Here is a 19594-nt window from a genome sequence, read left to right as displayed (position 1 = left end):
TGGTCACCATATGGGGGTGGTCAACAGTCAAGAGTCAGAGAGAGTAAACCGCTTGGAAAAATGCCACAGGCATGTGCTGCATTTGGCTCTACAAACAGATGAAACATTCAAAACAGGCAAAACAGGATAACTTTTCACAAGTAAGTGGCAATTATATTGTATTTTACTGTTGTTTAAGTTAGTGAACATGAAATATCGCTTCAGACTATCCTAAAAATGACCAAACACCGTCATGATGATGGCTACCTAACAAAAACATGACGTTACTGGGGGTAAACGTGATATTTCCCTAATAATGACCTCATTCTTTGTAAAATTTATACAAAATTATCAGTTTGAATGTTTTTGTGCTCATGAGATTATACAAACTAGCAAGCCTAAATTAGCTAGATCTAGTAAGCCATATTTATGCTGCCAGTTTAATGCACTATTCAGCTATCCATGCCAGATGCAGTTTTGAGATGGCCTTGTTTTTGTCAAAGGTTCCTCAAAGATCCTGGACAAAGTAAAGCTTGGGCCATAGCTGTCAGACGGAAGGATTTTGAGCCAAATGATACTATAGTTCTCTATAGCTCTCATTTCAAGGCAGTTGATTTTGACAGAATTGGGAAAATTATGCATGTGCAGTTTTTGCATCCTTTCCAGACCATCTTAACAAGGTAAGTGTATTTTCAAGTCATAATATTATTGTGCTCTTTGTGGTAAACAGTGTTAATATATGGAATGATGAGCATACAAATGATCTCTTGCTAACATAACTGGAATTACCACTAAACCTGATATTGAAAGTAAACGTCCCTTTCTTATTTAATTTGAAGATGCCCAATAAACCCTGGTAAATTAGGACATCTACACAAGCTGGTGAGGCAAGTGATAATCCTGTAACTGTGTCTGCATCTCCTGAACTGCTGAACTCATCAACCTCGGTAAGCGGTTTTTATGTGCAGCACTTTTGCATGATACTCGGAGCTGTGTTGTATAGCACAATTGTTATATTTCATAGGATCATCATGTAGTATCCCGCTACATCTTGTTTACATATTGTTTCTTTGATATGTATATCAGTTAACAATTATACAGTATATCTCAAAATACACTCACCGGCCACTTCAACAGGTACAACTGTGCAACCAAATGCAATCCAATACAACAGCTGTTTCTTCCATCTTTGACATTAATTTGATAAAACACTGGGACTTTTTTTTTCATTTTACTTAGATCCTGTAGTTGTTTTTACATTGTTTATTTTGGTAAAACTGATTGGTTAAATATGTAATTCTTTGGCCCTGAAAGTTATAAAAGTAGTGTTAAAAACAAGTATACAAACTTTCAGTATTTGCTTGAGTATTCATTCTGAAAAAAACATAAGCTACTGCCTACATTACCACAACTATACAGAATAGCCAATAAACTCATTTTCCTAGCTGTTTGTACTTTTGCCATTTGGTGTTACAAATGATACTGACAATTCCTACTCAACCACTGTGTTACCTCTCTCCCTGTGTGGCCTATGAACCTATTGATAGGGGCAAGTTAAAGAATGTGTGTGTACTCTGTCACACACATACACACACACATATACAGAGGACCAATTTAAATTTTAGACTTGTGTGTGTGTGTGTGTGTGTGTGTGTGTGTGTGTGTGTGTGTGTGTGTCTGTGTGTTAGTGTATATGTTAGGATGTCTATCTTTGTGAGGAACAGTTTGAATTTTAGATCAGTGTGTGTGAGGGAGTTCTATGTTCGTGAGGACCACATCCAATCCTATTGAGATACCAAGAAGCAGGCACACTCAAAATTCCTCTGAAAATTTCTAGTTATAATATATTATGTGGTGTGAACAATTGACAGGCCCCCATGTAGACAGGAGGCCCAGAGTGTTGGTGTTGTCATTCTCACTATATGTAGATGTGATTCAGCAGCTTAGAAAATATATATATATGGATGAGGTTGTGTATGAACATTACTGTTGCAGTAGGGGAGATAAGTAAACTAGCTACCTACTGAGATGGTAACCCTAAAATAAAAATGACCATTATCGGACTGGGAAAATTGTGTTTACAGACAAACTCTGTATTGTTACAATGGTTTTTGCAGCCAGAGCATGATATGCTTGGTCTTATTCCATAGAGCTAATTAGATCTGCCCCAGTAACTGACTTAAATCCAACAAGTAACCAGTATCATGTTAAATTTCTCATAACAAACCAAATTTCATGTAAATCGGTCCAGAATTAAGCGAGTTACAGTTGGTGTTGTAGTGAAGTCTGCATCTCTCAATACACATTGTTTGCCTTATCCCCCCCCCCCCAACTTCCCAAAGACACACGACGACCCACCCTGCCTCTGATTGGCTAATACTTATTGCTTTCGTTGGTTAGGTTTAGGCATGAGGCATGAGATACTTAGGGTTAGGCAGAGCTCTGGGGTTAGGGTAAGAATATCAGGTTCAGAGCCAATCAGAGGCAGTGTAGGGGAGGGTCTTCGCAGAATGAGGGTGGAAAAAAAATCCTATTTGTTTATCGGCAGTTCTTGACCCGATATGGTGGACATGCAGACATACAGTGGTGACATACAGCAGCAGCCAATGAGGTGTTTACGTTTCTATATCTATGGCCGCGTTCATGTACATCCGGCCTTTCCCCATCTTCTTCTTCTTCTTCTTCTGCTGGACTCTCCCTTGCCCCATCTATTCTGGCATTGCCATGGCATGTGTGAAAAGGTGCATGACAGAAATGTTCCTCACTGTAGCTGCATGTGTGAATAGTAAAAATCACTAGCAGTGCCTGGAAGGTTATTCCAGTAATTTAGCGGGAACTATCTGGATAATCACAATACAATACAAATCACAAAACAATACCAAAGTTACAAAAAACAATTAAAAAAAAGAGTTAGAAACACACAAGGTGGACCAGAGAGGGCTCTGCTGACTCACTACTTGAACTTGTGTCAACATGAAGTAAGGAATAATTCCATCTGGTCAAGTTCAAGTTTCCATCAAAGATATAGTCAAATAAATATTTTTATATATATTTAAATATTGCATTAGCAAGATCATAATTTGTTTAAACAGATAAAGGAGTCCATTTTCCTCTGTGCTTCTCAAGACTAATGTAGGGACTCATCACATTCAATCAGTGCAAAGTCTGATCTATGCACATGACAGAAATGTTTCAACTCCGGAGCAACTTCTCAAGTGTCACAGACATCATTTATTCAGTTCCTGTTGTCCTCCACTCTATTGTATCTTGTTTAATTTCCAATAAGAAAGGGAATCATACACAAGCACAGAGCAGCAGCAGCATTTCTGTCATAAATGTCCTCCCTTTACAGTAGGTGTGGTATGAATGGTTAGAGGTATGAAACTTCTGCCTTTGATACACATTTCTAATTTATTAATTTATATTTTTATTCTAGTTTTGAAGGGCAGATCATGCCATCATTTCTTTCAAAAACTCAGATCCTTGCCCACCTCAACTACATGAGAGTAGAGGAGTGATTAATGATGTTTTATTGTACACAGTTTCAGCAATCAGTAAACATATGAATTTATAGCCTTCCGTATGAAATGTTTTTTGGAAGATACTCTGGTTCTTGACAACTGTTTGTACATTATACTGTTAGAGGCAATGAAGAAGAGCCAATGAAGATTTTCGTTTGACTGAAGAGGGGAAGAAATGAAAGCAAGGACGAACAGACAGACAAAGGAGAATTGAAAAGGAGGCAAGTGGGAGGAAAGAAGACATGAATAAGACAGGACAAAAAGGAGAGAAAAACTTCACAATGACAGCATGGGAGGAATGTTTTTTTTCCCCCAGCTCATCCACTGGTGTGATTTTCCAGCCGCTCCAGCTCTGCTGGATGCAGCCAACACGTCCAGCGGTCCAGTAGCTAAATACATCCCACACTCCTCCACAACAGCTCCTATCGTTTCTCTGTTTTCACATCCATTCAACTCTTGCCATTCAAAATGCTACAGTCAATTAGTCATGGTGCATTACACATTGTCATCCTGACCTGAGATTTACACCCCTCAGTGCCTCTATCACACAGGAGAAGAAGGATGTAATCCCCTCAGAGTGATGACAGTTCATGTTTTGTGGAGGAATTGGTGGATTTTATTCTATGTGGATTTATATCATTAAGGACTATTACACTACACTGGAGTCATGTGGACCAGCTGTAGTCTTAAATTCAAAAATATTTGCACAGCAGCCACACATGACTCATCTGTCCTCTTCTTCAAAATAGCCAGGTTCACATAGAAACCAGCTGACACATTTAATTATCAGGTAAGGCAGGACATTTATCTGATTTCTGACTTACAATCAACATTCTCATCTAAACATTTAAATTAGGTCGAGTGCAATTACAATAGTACGGATGCAACAATTATTTAATTTGTCGATTAGTCAATCTACATAAAATGAATAATTTCTTAAAGGAACAGTTTGACATTTTGGCTTTTTAAGCTTAGAACAAAGACTGGAAACAGGTGGAAACAGCTAGCCTGCCTCTGGCCAACCTTAAAAATTATCTGCCAACCAGCACCTCTAAAGCTCACTAATTAACATGTTATATTCTGTTTGTTTAAACCATACAAAGAAAAAGTCCCCTGTCCGTCCACTGCAACTGGCCAAGTAGTAGTCCTGCACATTTTCCCAGGTTGCCTAATACCAAAACTTGTCGTTAAACTCCTGTTTTTGTACAGACTAAACAAACAAGATGTGTGTTAATTAGGGAGCTTAAAGGTGTGTTCAGACATAAAGCAAGCAAATGGTTACCTCATTTGCACGCCTTTGACCGCTGGATCGTTTGTGTTTAGTTGTCCCAAACAGCCAAAATACCAACTGTACTAGCTATAAGCTGGCTAACAACAGACGCACCAACTGTGTCTATTGGTGTGTGCTTGTGTGTTTGTGTTAAGCTCAGCTTCTGACTGAATTTAAAACTCACCAGAAACTCCAGTCCTTATGTTATTTCCTACCTGTTATTTTCCTCCAGTCTCTCTCCCTTTTCCTCTCATCTCTGTACATTTATGAACAATAATTTGTAAAGCTCCAGGATATGCGCAATTTTTTCACTTAAAGGACCAGTGTGTGGGATTTAGTGGCATCTAGCAGTGAGGCTGCAGATTGCAACCAACTGAATACCCATATCCCTCCAAGCGTGTAGGAGAACCTACGGTGGCCATGAAACTTGCAAAGAATGAAACACGACGATTCTTATTTTCAGGTGATTATACACTAATTAAAAGATACTTATGAATATTATATGCCATTTCTGCCCAGTCCATTCTGCTAGATGCCACTAAATTCTACACACTGCACCTTGAAGTTGAGAAATGTTCAACTTGCGTGGACATGTCGATTCGCCCCACTGTCCCTGGGCGAATCTGCATCTAATTGCATCTTTCCATGTTGTTATTGTTATTATTGTTGTTGCTGTGCTTCTCTGTGTCTCTCTCTCCCCCTCTCTGGTCTAGACCTGCTCTATGTGAAAAGTGCCCTGAGATAACTCCTGTTGTTATTTAGCGCTATATAAATAAAATTGGCTTGACTTGACAAATTGGCTTGATTTCACAAAATGTCAAACTTTTCTATTAAGCAATAATTCACTGGCTTCGGCTTCTTAAAACGTGAATATTTTCTGGTTTACTCTTCAATAATACAGCAGTAAATGTATATTTATACACTCATTTGCCCCCAAACCATGGGCCGCCCCTGAAGGCACTTGAGATCATAGTTTTGCAAATACACAGAACGCAATGCTGACATCTTCCAAAATACAGATGAGTATAGCTGGTATTTCCACTTACCTATGTGCAGAATGGTTGATCATCAACATTACTAAAACAAAGACATGTGAGCTTTCAGTTTCAGTTATATGAAATAGCGGGTTTGGTTTCATACAGAAGGCTTTATTTAATGACGTAATTATTATTTATGATCGGTGGAGCTCACTAGTGCCACATCTCAAGATAACGATTCACTGGGCTTCATATTGCATTTAGCTTCTTACTTTGCAGCATGAGAGAGCAAAGGTTCCTTTGTTTAAAAGTGTTTTGTCTTCCCAGCATGGCCACTGGGAGGAGGAAGAAGCTGGGGGAATGAGTCTGTGTCTATTATCTATAATTAGAAGCAATTCTCCTTAGCTGGACTTTTATCTCACCCGCCTACTGTAAGTAACTGAAAGGAGCAGCTGCTTTACAGCGGCCATTCTTTTAGATCTACACAGGACAGTCACTGGAGGGTGGACGCCCCACAGACACACATCACCACGATTACCATTACCGCCACCATGATTCAGTATCCCCACACAGAAAAAACTAAGTGTCTGAGCAGGACTCATCTGACAAAGGCTTGACTGTCTCAGCCGTCAGCCTTGGTTAAATGAAACATCAAGGCACCTCCCTGCCACCAACTGATTAAAACTAGATTAATCAAGTTTGGTTAGGGGCAGAACAGTATAGAGATTCAATTTATCACCCGAGCCTATTTAAAATGTAATTACATCACAGGCGTTGATAGATTTGAACAAGGCACAAAGGTTTTTTAGATGTTTCAAATTAGCGGAGCCCTGACACCGGAGCTTCATTCACTCTGTTTAAGCTGGTGACAGCAGCGTCGACCTTGCCTGGACTGTTGCCTCATAGCCTCGGAGGAACAAAAAAATAATTTCAACAGGTTTCCAGAAAAGAAAATATACCACAGGGGAATAATAGTACTGTGTTTATGAATAATGATGAAATAACTCAGATTCAGCAATTGCACAGTATTGAAAGACCTGTCAATCAATTTGATAGTGACCATCCTGCGTTTCAAATTTTGATGGTGATGCTATATTTGGATTATGAGTGTGACCATGACTATGAAAACAGTGAGCAGACTAGAAAATTGGAGTGGTGATAAAGAAGAGGTTTGTTCAATTTTAGGACCCCAATGTGCAAATTGTCAGACAAACCTCATCTTTCAAAAAATGTTCAAAATAATTCTGAGCAGCAAGCACATGTCTTTAAAAGTTCAATCCTGATTTCTGATCTTATTTGGAGACTTTGTAGATATCTATAGTGGCTGAGTGGCCTTGTACACCTGACAAACTCTTTTCCTACCAAACTAACATAGCTTTGAGTCTTGCTGACATAACAGTCAAAACTCCACATTCACTTCCTGTCTCTGCAAGATTTGTAATGCTCTTCATGCTTCCTAGAGGCTACTGCAGAAAGAAATTTAAAAAAGAGTAAGTTATTTCTATATGACAATTAGCCTCACTGGCTGTGTGATTGGAGTGGAGAGCTTCCTGAAATGGTTTAAAGATGTGGGTTTGTGAGTATAAGGTTGCGTATTTAAATCTGTGACCTGCTGGGATAATTTGGGCTGGAAAAATGAGAGCAAAATGCCCTCATCAAGCACCCGTCTCCTGTCAAGGTGCCATTAAGCAATGTATTTAACATCTAAGTGAGTCAAGGGAGCTGTTCTGCAGCCAGACTGTGAAACCTCTCAATCAACCTCTCTGTAGTCATAGATAAAATGACTGTGGTCACATCGAGCAGGTCCAGATGTGAAATTGTAGATTTGTACTTGTATAAAAGGGTAGAGTTGGAAGAGAGCACTGTGCTTAAGGCAGCCTGATGAGATATAAAGGGTGGATTAAACAAACAACAAAAAAAAGGTTTGATGGCTTGCTGCTAGCTCTTTAGTTGATATTACAAGGATGAAGTCTGTTGCCTGTTAATTATGTTGGTGCTGTGCAGCTAAGGTTTTAATAAACCCTGTCCCCTAAAAATTATATTTATTTAGTAATGAATGGTTTTTCCCAATTTCCAAATTTGTTTCCTGGATTATGTTCACTGGCATGCACCACACAAATGTTGTAGGAAGCTGTTTAGGGTGAACAGTGGGTGTATGCGCAGGATGTTGACACCGGAGAGGTTTTAGTCCTGTGTTGGCTACATGGTTAGATCTACACTGCTAAAACACCTTTGAAATTGGTATGATTGATATTGTTACATTAACAATGGATCAAATTACTATGTGTATGTGGGTTCATAGTAATGATAACTATCACTTGACTCTGCAGTCCTCAGCTCTATGGAGTGCTTTAGTGTCCTTCAGCTCATTGTTTAGGTTTTTATACAACACTTTTACACACACAACTTTACTGATTTGGTTCACTCCCACTGCTGTCATTTGTGTTGTTTCCAGATGCAGTAGGAAGCTGTCTTCAGCTAAAAAAAAAAACCCAAACATGGTTAGAAACTAAGTGGTGAACAGTGGAGCATTTTGCAGCTAAAGAACCAGACATGTCCCCCAGGAGTTGGCAGAAACCAAGCCAGTGCTAAAAGAGTAAATATTGGACTTTTATTAATCAGGTTGCCAAGAACATGACATTTTTTCCTAGTTTTCTGTTTTCCATGTAGTGCTATTTTATTTTATAATTATCATTATTGTTTCTATTATTACTGTTGTCACTGTCACCATTATCATTATTATTACCATTATAAGTCATTGTCAATATTGTCTTCTTTTCTCTTAGTATTCTTTGTTTTTATGTTTACCTCCGGTCTCTGTAAACTATGTGTGCATTGTTATGGTTAACTACCTGTAAAAACTGACTAAAATTATGATCATGAACAAAAAAGTGCTATTGTTTCTGTGTATCTGGACGTGCAAATAGCCAGCTGTTGACCAACAAGTTGAACATATCAATTTAAAAATAATATGTCAATGTTCACAGCTTGTTTCTGCTGCCCCCAAGTGGCCAAAAAAATGGATTTGTTTGTTGGTTTGATTAAATGTTGAAAAATTACTGTCTTGTGCTTCAAGTCAGCATTACTTTTTCAATATTTCAACAAGACCCTGATCGTTCTCTATCCCTAACTAGGTGCTTTGAGTGCCTAAACATAACCATAAAAATGATAATTGTGCTTTAGTTGCCTACAAAACTGTAGTTGTAGTATCTATACATCCCTACCCATTAAGAACACTCCTCTTGATGTAATCTCATGCGTTCAATACTTTCTTCAGCCAGTTTGTGTCGATTCATAGCCATGTGTCACATGAAAGTGTCCTTGAGAAAGACACTGAATTGTCTGCCTGTGAATGAGGCAACAGGTTTGATAAAAGACCATTTTGTGTTCAGTATTGATGCATGTATTAATGGACCAAATATTGTGTCTCACTACCTAACTTTTGTGTGCATTGCAGAATAGAGGAGCAGTATCTGTGTTGCATGGCCCTGCAGGGAATGTGTATGATGTGTGAATATGTGAAAGAGTGTGTTTCCACGTGTACATACATCATGTGCACTATGTTTGAACCTCTATCAGTAACTTTCCTTCCCTTCCTCTCTGTCTCTCTTAGGATCTGGATCATTAACACAATGCTGAATTCAGACTTAAAGCTCTGAAGTGTTAAAATCCTGTATTCATCTGCCAGAATCAGCTATCCAGTTTGTGAGATACAGCGGTGCGATAACTGGTTGCCAAACTCCTCTGTTAGCTCCCAGCCAAATGGGCCGAGTGTGCTGGCAGCCTCACTGCAGACAGATAATATTCTTATTATGTACACATTCCCACTGCGGAATGATTAGATAAATGTGAGTGCATGTGTGCTGTTATTGTTGCATTAATTATTCATTGGCTATTACTTCTCTGTGAATATCCGTTTTATCCCTCAGGATCTCGTATTTTTTCTCGCATGTATGTCCACTGAATGGCAAGTAACTGCAAGCACACAGTGAGTCATCACTGCCTGCAAAGCCACACAAGTCGATGCCTGCCGACTTCTAGCGACCAATTACTCACTAGGTCGTCGCTGTGTCACAGGGCGACTGAGTTGTCAGCAGTGCCACTGAGCAGGCTGTGCTTTGGTCTGTGGCTGGGATTGGATGGAAGGGTGAGGGTTGAGAGGCCCTTTCCATTGTGTCGGGCTGACAGACCACTGGACAGCTTGGCGGCCAGGCGGTGCACATCAGCACTCCAGCCCCAGTTCCACAGAAGCGGCAGGTCACTTCCAGGACCTTGAGAAAATAAGCGAGTCAGACTCCATTTGTTTTCCGTCTCTGTTCCCTGGGGAATCAAAGAGGAAGACATTTCCAGCCGTCCCGCCTGACTGGGTCCGACTCACTTAAGAGGTCCGTTTTCGCCTTGCTCCCTCCAAGCTTTCTTCACACATCTAGCAGACATAGCATGAGGGACAGTTGTGGCTCAGCTTGGCAAGAATAGCAGGACGAGCGGGGAGTGGAAGAGGCACCACTTGCTGGCAGGGAGGCAGCTAAGAGGACAAACAACACTGTGGAGAAATGAGAGGGAGCATTATAAAGGCCAAAGACCCAGAATAGACCTTTATCTTTTTCAGGAGGAAAGCAAATATGCTGTATGAGTGTGTTTGGGATGTGTTTACATGTGCACATTTATTGATATTTTCTCTTTAACTGGTTATTGGAAAGTCTCTCAAACAACAGGTTACCCATCGTTATTTCTTGTACATTTCCACTGGTGAAAAGTGAATAAAATGTAATTTTTCCTCTTGGGGATGGAGCCAAAGTGGAGAAGCAATTCAGCAAACGTCTGGTGAAAAATGGCACTTCTGCAATGATTAAGGGTATGCATTTCTAGAAAACCAAAGGCAGGAAGAGTCACGGCAAAGAAAGAGATAGTGTGAGATAACAACTTGAGAGTCGTTAGTAAGACAGGTGTGGAGGTAAAAATGTGGTTTCTGTCACCTTTTGCTACACTTCAACACACAGAGCGACAGGACAAATCAGCGAGAGCGGGGCAGCTTTGCAATTTTAAGGCTCTTTACAAAATGAGATGTCCATCATTGTACAAATACTGTATGATACCTGCTCTCCAAGAATGACTCTTGACATGTAAGTCAAGTTTTTTTGTTTTTTTTTTGAGTCTGAAAGTCTTTCTCATACATTCATATGCACACGATATGTCAGAATGAATTTTTGCTTTTTGTTTCCAGCAATAATCTATATATCTAACATATATATATATACCATATTTCCTCAAATAGTGACTGGGGCTTTTATTTACCTCAACTGCAGAGGATGCCAGGCATTTATTGGGAGCAGACTTATATTACAGAGAGACCTTTATTGCTAATGCCCTCTGTTTGATAAGTATATTTGCTCATATTTTAGTACGAAGCCTCCTTGTTTTCTGATGTGCTTCCATTGGCTCTGTTGAATTTTTGTCACTGCGTTACCATTAATTACTTACTCTGATGTATGGAATGATAATAATGAGTTCCACCCAGAACATTTTGGCAGGGTACTTAGCTTTAGCATACAGGTAGTATGCTCATGGATGAATGCTCGTATTAAAATATGCACCATTATCTCCATATTTAAATGATATAGCGTCCCTTCTGTCCCCCTTCCCTCTCAGTGATGGTCTGCTTTGATTGAAAATAGCATGTATATTGTTGAATTTATTAAAACAGTTGGAAACGTAGCCTACATGCTCCACAAGTACTCATAGAACTGGAGTTCCATCCAGGTAACTACAATTTATGCTTAACTGGCATGCACATTATATAACAGGCACCAGGAGTTTATCCACCCTTGTTGTTTCCATTTTTGGGGCCAGCCTTTATTTGTTCATATTAACCATGCCCCCAGCCATTATCGTAGACCCGGCTTTTAAATGGTAAATAGACTGCATTTCTAGTGCTTTTCTAGTCTACCGATCACTCAAAGCGCTTTACAACACATGCCAACATTCACCTATTCACACATGATGACAGAGGCTGCCATGCAAGGTGCCAACCTGCTCATCTGCTCATTTTTATTCAAAGCGCTTTACAGTGTCTCTAATGCTCACTCACCCATTCACACACACAGGAGCAATTTGGGGTTCAGTATCTTGCTAAAGGATAAGCCGGGAATCGAACCACTTACCGTCTGATTAGTGGACGAATCACTGTACCTCCTGAGCCACAGCTGCATCTCATTTTAATTGATTACCAGCCTCTATTAGAGGAAATACAGTATTTAATACATATTTAATATTTTTTATTAAATTTAAAATAAAGTATTATTAAAACCTTTAAAAAGATTTAAATGATAACAATATTTTCAAAATAAGCCCATGCTTAGTTAACCAAGTTAAGTGTTGTCTTCAAACAAACAACGGTGCAACTCTCCTGTTCCCAACAAGCTTTTGTCAGTCCTGGTGTGACTTCAAAGAACCAGTGGATGGGTTTCCCAGCTGGCCTACTGGGCACAAGGCCGAAGGGATCAGGTGGCCCCTAAGTCAGAGCCTCTGTGAGAAGTGACTGTTATTAAGATTTCTTATTGCAAAGGGGGAAAAAGTCTGTATCAAACTGAAGGAATAGCCTAAATATGGCATTTAATTAGATTCAAAATCCGCGTACATATAAACCATGCATGTGCACGTTATACAAGCGCACAGAACAGTATCTGCAAGCAGAAAACCATCATCGCAAGAGATCATTTCTGCTCCATGTGCACAAGTGACGAGTGCAAGCTCAACCCTCACTATGCGCTCACAACACTTGCATGCTTGTCAAATTGACTTTTGAGACTTCAGAGGCAGGAATGGACAGTCCGATCCTTGGATTGGTCACTTAGAATACTGACCATGACTTTTGATTGGTTGTTTGGTTTGGTTACTGACACAGTCAAAGACAGGCAGCTGCCTGAGTGAACAAAGGGAAACATGAATAATGATATTTAACAGCTGATTCTCTGTTTTTCTACCATTTACACTCATGAAAAAGTGTTAGACATCATAGCAAAGGCCTTAATGCTGTTTAAATCCACTTTCAGATTTGTGAAACCTTTATTTTGATGATGAAAACAGGTCCAGATCAAAAAACCACTATACTTAGACTTGTCTAACCTGGACTAGATTACCAAGGAGACTACAGAGAATCATTAAAACACAGTTTCAGATTTGTGCACATCCCCGCACTCCTTATTTAGAAGCTCCTGGCTCCAAACAGAAAAGATTGAGCTTCAAACTGGCTCCAATGCAAACCAAAGGATGATGTCACACCTCGCTACATCCGCTACACAACCACTGTAGTTGTGCACGTAGTAGATGATTATAAACTTGAAGCATAAAAATGACACGGATGGCAACATGTGTAGATAAGCCTTTAGCATCTAACACTAACACTTAATAGTGCATTATGATAAATTCTTATATTCTTTGCTGTAAATGCAAACATATTATTGAACAAAAAATGTTGATAATAATAGTAATACATTTCAAATATCAAACCCTTTAATAACTAAAGAGCAGAGAATCTTAAAATAAGCTTAAGACTTCAGTGAAATTAGTTTTAGCATTTATCACCCATCTCTAATATTATTTAACATTATGCAATCTTTTGGCCCATGTGCAGCGTCATCAGAGAATTTCAGCATTCACAGCGTTGTTTCTGTAACCCCTGGGCAACCACACCATCACTAATTTACTTCATGTTATAACCAGTGTTTTGCTTGAGGGTGAAATGAAATTCTTATGTCAGTATTTTATTGGACTCATATGTGAGACATCAACTGTGCAATGTATTTCTCTTTCTGTTTCACAGCTTTTGATCATATCATGCATATAGAGATATTTATTACATTTAATAAAACACTTGTATGTCTTTGACCCTCAAGCCTCATACTGTTTCCATTTAATGTTGATTATCAAGAAAGTGAAGCTTATTCTTTTTATTATTGTTGCACTCACGGCTTTCTTGTGATAGAGGTCAAGCTCATTCAGAGTGTCAGCTTAATGACCAATTTTAAATCTTCAATATTTTTTCCCTTCCAGATCAAAGACTTGGGCTGTCTTGGAGGAGAATTTTGCAAGTGGCAAAATAAAGCAGTGACCTGGTTCTCTCGCAGCCAGTATCTTCAGAAATCTGGCATGTGATACTTCTCTATACTTACATCGCAGCAGGTGGGCTCACACAACTTTCACCGCCTTTCCCTGCAATTAGCCCCCTGTGCATCAAAGAGCATGTCAGCAACATACAGCCTGTGTCAAGTAGAGGTTTCATCAAGTAATGGGCTGCCACTCTAAAATTGTGAACTATTGTGACGCAGTTTGATTTTGAATAAGTGTTTCTTTTTTCCTTTAGGAGAATTATGTGTGTGTGTGTGTTTTTCTGTTTTATCTACACCAACCAGACAATGTTAGTAGATTCCTATCAGAGCGTATCAAGGAGAAAAAAATATAAATAACAAGATAGACAGATCCATATCAGACAGTCTATCATTATCCTGGCCTATATCAGTCACTGATCAATTATCAAGTGCTGGCTATGTGACCAGTAATGTTCACAAAATGAGCCTGACCAGAACTAAATGGAATGAAGAGAATAAATAGACATTACAGCTTGGAAATGAGAAAGTCATGACCTTACTCATTCAGAGGTGACATGACTTCTTGTTATTTAGATAACTGAAATTAGAGTCTAATGGTGGCCTGTCACCATGTGTTCAGAAAGTACCTAACCAATAGTTAGAAGACACACACACACCATACTGGAGGAGTGACAGCGAAATCAAAGATTGAAATACTATTAGTTGTTCCTTCATTTGCTATCTGCTATCTGCAAAACTAAAGAAGTCACATGACTGTTTCCCAAATGTGTTTTAGCAATCTTGCCTTCATCATTGTTTTTACTTTTTTGCTTCTGTGTTGGAGCTCACACTATTCTGCACCTTTGTGTGTGTGTGTGTGTGTGTGTGCGGGTGTATGTGCATTCTCATAGAAGTCCTCAAAATCATTAGTAACTACCAGCCCCAACTCTCAGGCCTCAGATGAAGATAATAGCACAGTCAATCTACTCGGGAAACACTGATAAGATATGATGATGACATGTACATGTAGCATTTTTACTGTACGCTTAAGGCCCTGCTGAACATTTTAATATCCCAAGAGGGAATTGTTTGAGTTTTTTTTTTCCTAATCAGCTGAAGGGACAAATGGTAACTTGTTTGCTGGGTTTTGTGTAATGATATGCTCCCAGCTGTATCCAGTATGCTGTAATGTTCAAGGGAGCCATTGCAGAGGTCCATTGTATATCTACGCTGCATTTTTAGCCACACTAGCAGCATGGATCAAGGGACAGCAATGCCAGTGGGTCTGACTTGTCATATAGTAGGAAAAGCACAGAGGGGTGTGCTACGAAGCAAGTTCAACATACCCAGGCTTTCTTTTTGTGAGCTGGCTCGACAAACCCTAAACTCGTGATCAGAGATAGGTGGTATCACGACAGTGGTTATGAACTTTCTTTGTTAACTCAGGCTTTCTGCTTCTGGGTCTGTGCACGTCCCCATAAAAAGGGGCGTTTGACTCTTTTTCCGCTCAAAATGGACCGATCGCGTGTCGCCTACATATGTCAGGAGGGACAGATCATTATAACGGAGAGCTATGAAGAATATAAATACATTATCACAGCAAAAAAGGTGAGAGAGAAAGTTACTGATCGTGTAAATTAGTTCATGAAAAAACAAAATCGTAGTTAATGTATTTATTTACCACTCAATGCACTCTCCGTGCCTCCCTCACTAAGCTCTTAAACTTTAAGATTGATGCAGCAGATTTAAACATTATACTCAAGAAGTGTAGTCAGGTCTGACTGTCCCATAATGAAGGATACTTGGAAATCACTCTAGGTTTTGGCCAAATCGAAGTTGAAATTAATATTATAGACTGAATATTATTTGTGATAAATACCAATAGACTAATCAATTTCATTTATTTATTTTTTTTGTTCAAAGTATTTTTTATTAGTTTTTTTTTAATTTGAAATAAAGTTTGATATATTGTAACAAAATCCCGTCCCACAAGTAACCCAAACCTATTGCACCATTACAAATTTACAGTATGACATATTAAATCAATGCTAAGTATGATAAAACACTAATCAATTCTCTAATCAGTGTTCTAATAGCTGCAGTACTAGCAGTGTTAAACGGACTCCAGCAAATCAGCACTTTTTATTGCCGATTTAAGTTGAGACTCAGAACATAACCTGCTCCAGACAAGGTTAAGTTTGCAGCATAAGTTAGCATGATGATGTAGCCAGTTTAAACACTGGCTTTAGGCTCAACATACCTCGCTAACCCACTAATCTCGCTTCGTAGTACACCCCTCAGGTGTTACCAATAACATAAACAATTGTTCAGATCTATTCAAGTGTTACAATAAGCCATGACAGTGAGACAGCATGCACAATACCAGACCCTGAAACTGAAGCAGCTAAATGGCATTCAGCCATCACACTTGTGATTTTCCTACTCTGACATGTCAAAATGTCCTCATAGGAAAAGTTATATTGTTGTTTAGGTGTCCCCTTTTTATGAAATATCTCAACAACAATTGAACATGTTGCAATAAAATCTGGTGCATGCATTCAGGGTCCCCGGATAATTAATCCAAATTACTTTGGTGATCCCATGACTTTTCATCTGGCACCACCATGAGGTTGGCATTGGTGGTTTTGAGTGAAATATCTGAACACCTATTAGATGGAAATTAGCAAGTAGCTAAATCTGTTACAATACATCTCTTCTCCTTCTGTGAGAGTATTTAATTTAATTTATTTATGTACATGGTCCCTGTCAAATAAATGTATTAAAATAAAAATTAAAGGCTTATATTTAAAAGAAAACCAAAATTATACTAAAAACTATCTTTATTTCTGTTTGATTTACAGTAAGCAACACAGCTCAGATGATGTTACAGGGCACATTGGTTGTATAGTTGTGATCTGTTCAATATAACAAGTTCATGCCCACGGCAACTAATAATTAATGAAGAGGTGTGGGTTATGGTTGAGTTATGTGCCCAAGGGTAGTTCAACGTGTACTAGGACACAGTTCCAGGGATTGAAAATGTGGCCCTCACTGTAGGTACAACCCTAAGGTTGGACGATTCTACAAAACCCTGGATTGAATCAATTCCAATCTTTTTAAAAATCCACTTTCTGCAATATCTGTAGTATAGCAACTATGGTATCATTGATATTAGGTAAAGATCATGGTTACTTTTAATAAAAAAGCAAACATAAGGCACAGAAACATCTAATATGTATGTTATTCCAAAGGATTCTGGGTTGGTAGATTAGAGCACTGTCACTCAAAGTAACATCAACCCTCTTCACTTACCTCTATAACAGAAATCTATACACTGCAGAAGGAGCAACACATACTTTTCCAATGCACACATTTCAATTTCTAGCTTGAGAGAACAGGTTTAACATAATACTGCCAATTTCTGGGAACACAATTATATTTTTAGGAAAAAAGGACTAAATCCATAACACCTTTCCTATAAATCCTGTTCTGTGTAAAAAGATGCTGTTTCCTCATTTGCACCACAGTGCCCGTCCAAGAGAGATGCTTGTTCAGCAAGAAGACGAGGCAGCAATTGGAGTGCGACATGCAGACAAGCAGACAAGGTGTAATCCATAGATAAACACTGACAAGGAGCAGGCAAACAGGAAGCCTGCAGGAGTAAAAGTAAAAGATGGCTGTACCTACACTACACAGCGCCGGCCAGCCAAGTCAAACAAGCCAGCTGGAGGTTGCTACCACAGATCCATTTACATTACAGTTTACATTCACTGTTTGATTGACAATGAGGCGTTCTGGCAAGGATAAAATAGGAGCCCACACTGTGTGAGAAGCAAGGGCATGTTTCATAGCAACAAACATAATGTATTATGGATTATTATACATTAAACATCACTTGACTACTCCCTAGACAGACAGACAGATAGACAGATAGATAGATAGATAGACAGATAGATAGATAGATAGATAGATAGATAGATAGATAGATAGATAGATGTGCTAAGTTGTGTGGACCTGCTGGTCCTTCGACCCTTTGACCACTGGTCCTGGGTGTATTGGTCTCATTGATTCCTCATTAAAATGTTATTGACATCACAGCCAATCAGTGAGCCACACCTGTAAACCATTTTTAACGGGTTTCTCCCACATTTTCACCCCCACTCCCACAGTGCTCCCGTTTGGTATTTTCCCACGTAAATCTCCTGTGTTTTACTTTTTTATTTTTGCAGTTATACAAAGGGCTGTAGTGGAGATAAAACACATGTAAACCAGGGTTGCCAACTCTCATGCTTCTGGCATGTGACACACGCTTTCACCTTCAGTCTCACGCTCTCACGCTGCCCAAACAATTCTCACGCCAAAACATTGCGACAGCAACAGAGATGAACAGTCAGAGTCTTTTTGGTATAAAGTGATGGTTAAACTACGCAAATTATTTTTTTACAGTTATACACAGGGCTGTAATGGAGACTAAACGCACATGAACGCCATTTAGCCACCTCTCAAATTCTGAAATAGCGTTCACGCAAACATCCCCTTACAGCTGTCAAAGGCTCAGACCCACTCTCTACTGCAGCTTCTGTTGTATCTTCTACGAGCGCTCGTTTTGTTTTCCATTTGAACATTGTATCCTTGTATGAGACACAGAGACAGCTGTTACTGTTAACAAGGGGTGACCAACAATCCACTGCCCGCTCCTGCTACGCGGGTGTTGTAATCAAATAAACCCTCCGTGCTGAAGCTAGCAGGCAGTCATGAGACAGACGAATGAATCAGAGTTCAGAGGATCATATATGACACTAACTGACATGTGCAGCATCAAATAATAATGTCAGAAAAAGGACCACAAAGTAAGTAGCAAGCAAAAACTCTTCAGCAAAAAGTGGAGCTAAAGTTTTTTTAAATTGACATTAGTGTTTTAAGCGTCCAGTTTATCTGTCTGTTGCTGCTTTAGCCTACTTTACAGTAATTTTAATGTAACATTAGCTTGACAGTTTAGCTAGATCGGCTGATGATGCATCCCCACTATGTGTTTTGTCCACAATTTCTGTAATTAACGCCATACAAGTCAAAGTTCTGCTTTATGCTCACTCAGATTTTTAAAGGAAGGCATTTTGTATTTTCAGAGTGATTGAAGGAATCAGGAGAGAGGAGACAGAAGTGAGGATGAATTGCAGGATGTAATAGTGTTGAAAGAAAAACAAGGAGAAAGTAAAGAACTTTCAAAAAGATTGAAAGAAAAAGTTTAAGGAGGAAAGAGGAACACAGAGGCCACCCAGGCGTCATCTGATAGAGAGACATGAACAGATTCAAAGCAGGAAAACTGGTAAGGAAATTACAGCTGTATCTAGATTAATTACTGTTCGGGTAAATATTTTCCCACTAACAAAAGTCAAAGAACAAGTTTGAAACCTGTTATAAAATGACATTTCATTCAGGCTGAATGAAATTATTGGACAGGATTATTACAGGCCTGCAACAGTCACAGATTCTGGCTTTTCATTTGATTTATTGATTGCTGTCAGGATGTACAGAGAATTTCAACAAATATAACAAAAATGCTTCTAAAATACATTAGATACCCTAGGTTTAAGGTAAGCCTATTTTTAATTCAGATTGTATTTCCTGCATTACATATTGTATGTCGTGGGATGACAAATTAGTTGGTAGATTTACTTCATGGTTACTGCGGCTGTCTGTCCTGCCAGTGCAGCACCCATGAAAGAAATAGTGAAGAACACTGATGTACATATTTGGCTG

General features: G+C 39.0%; 1 long non-coding RNA gene across 1 annotated transcript; it reads left to right on the top strand.

The window, feature by feature from the left end:
* The first annotated feature begins 579 nt into the window (after positions 1-579).
* On the top strand, positions 580-10895 carry LOC121904436. Its single transcript, XR_006098229.1, has 3 exons — positions 580-659; positions 819-926; positions 9361-10895. It is a non-coding gene; the product is annotated as an uncharacterized LOC121904436 (long non-coding RNA).
* The last annotated feature ends 8699 nt before the right edge of the window (positions 10896-19594 follow it).

Source organism: Thunnus maccoyii, chromosome 1 (genome assembly GCF_910596095.1).
Source record: "Thunnus maccoyii chromosome 1, fThuMac1.1, whole genome shotgun sequence".
Taxonomy (NCBI): Eukaryota; Metazoa; Chordata; class Actinopteri; order Scombriformes; family Scombridae; genus Thunnus; species Thunnus maccoyii.
Note: the sequence above shows the minus strand (reverse complement) of the source record. Positions and strands in the feature narration are given on the sequence as shown.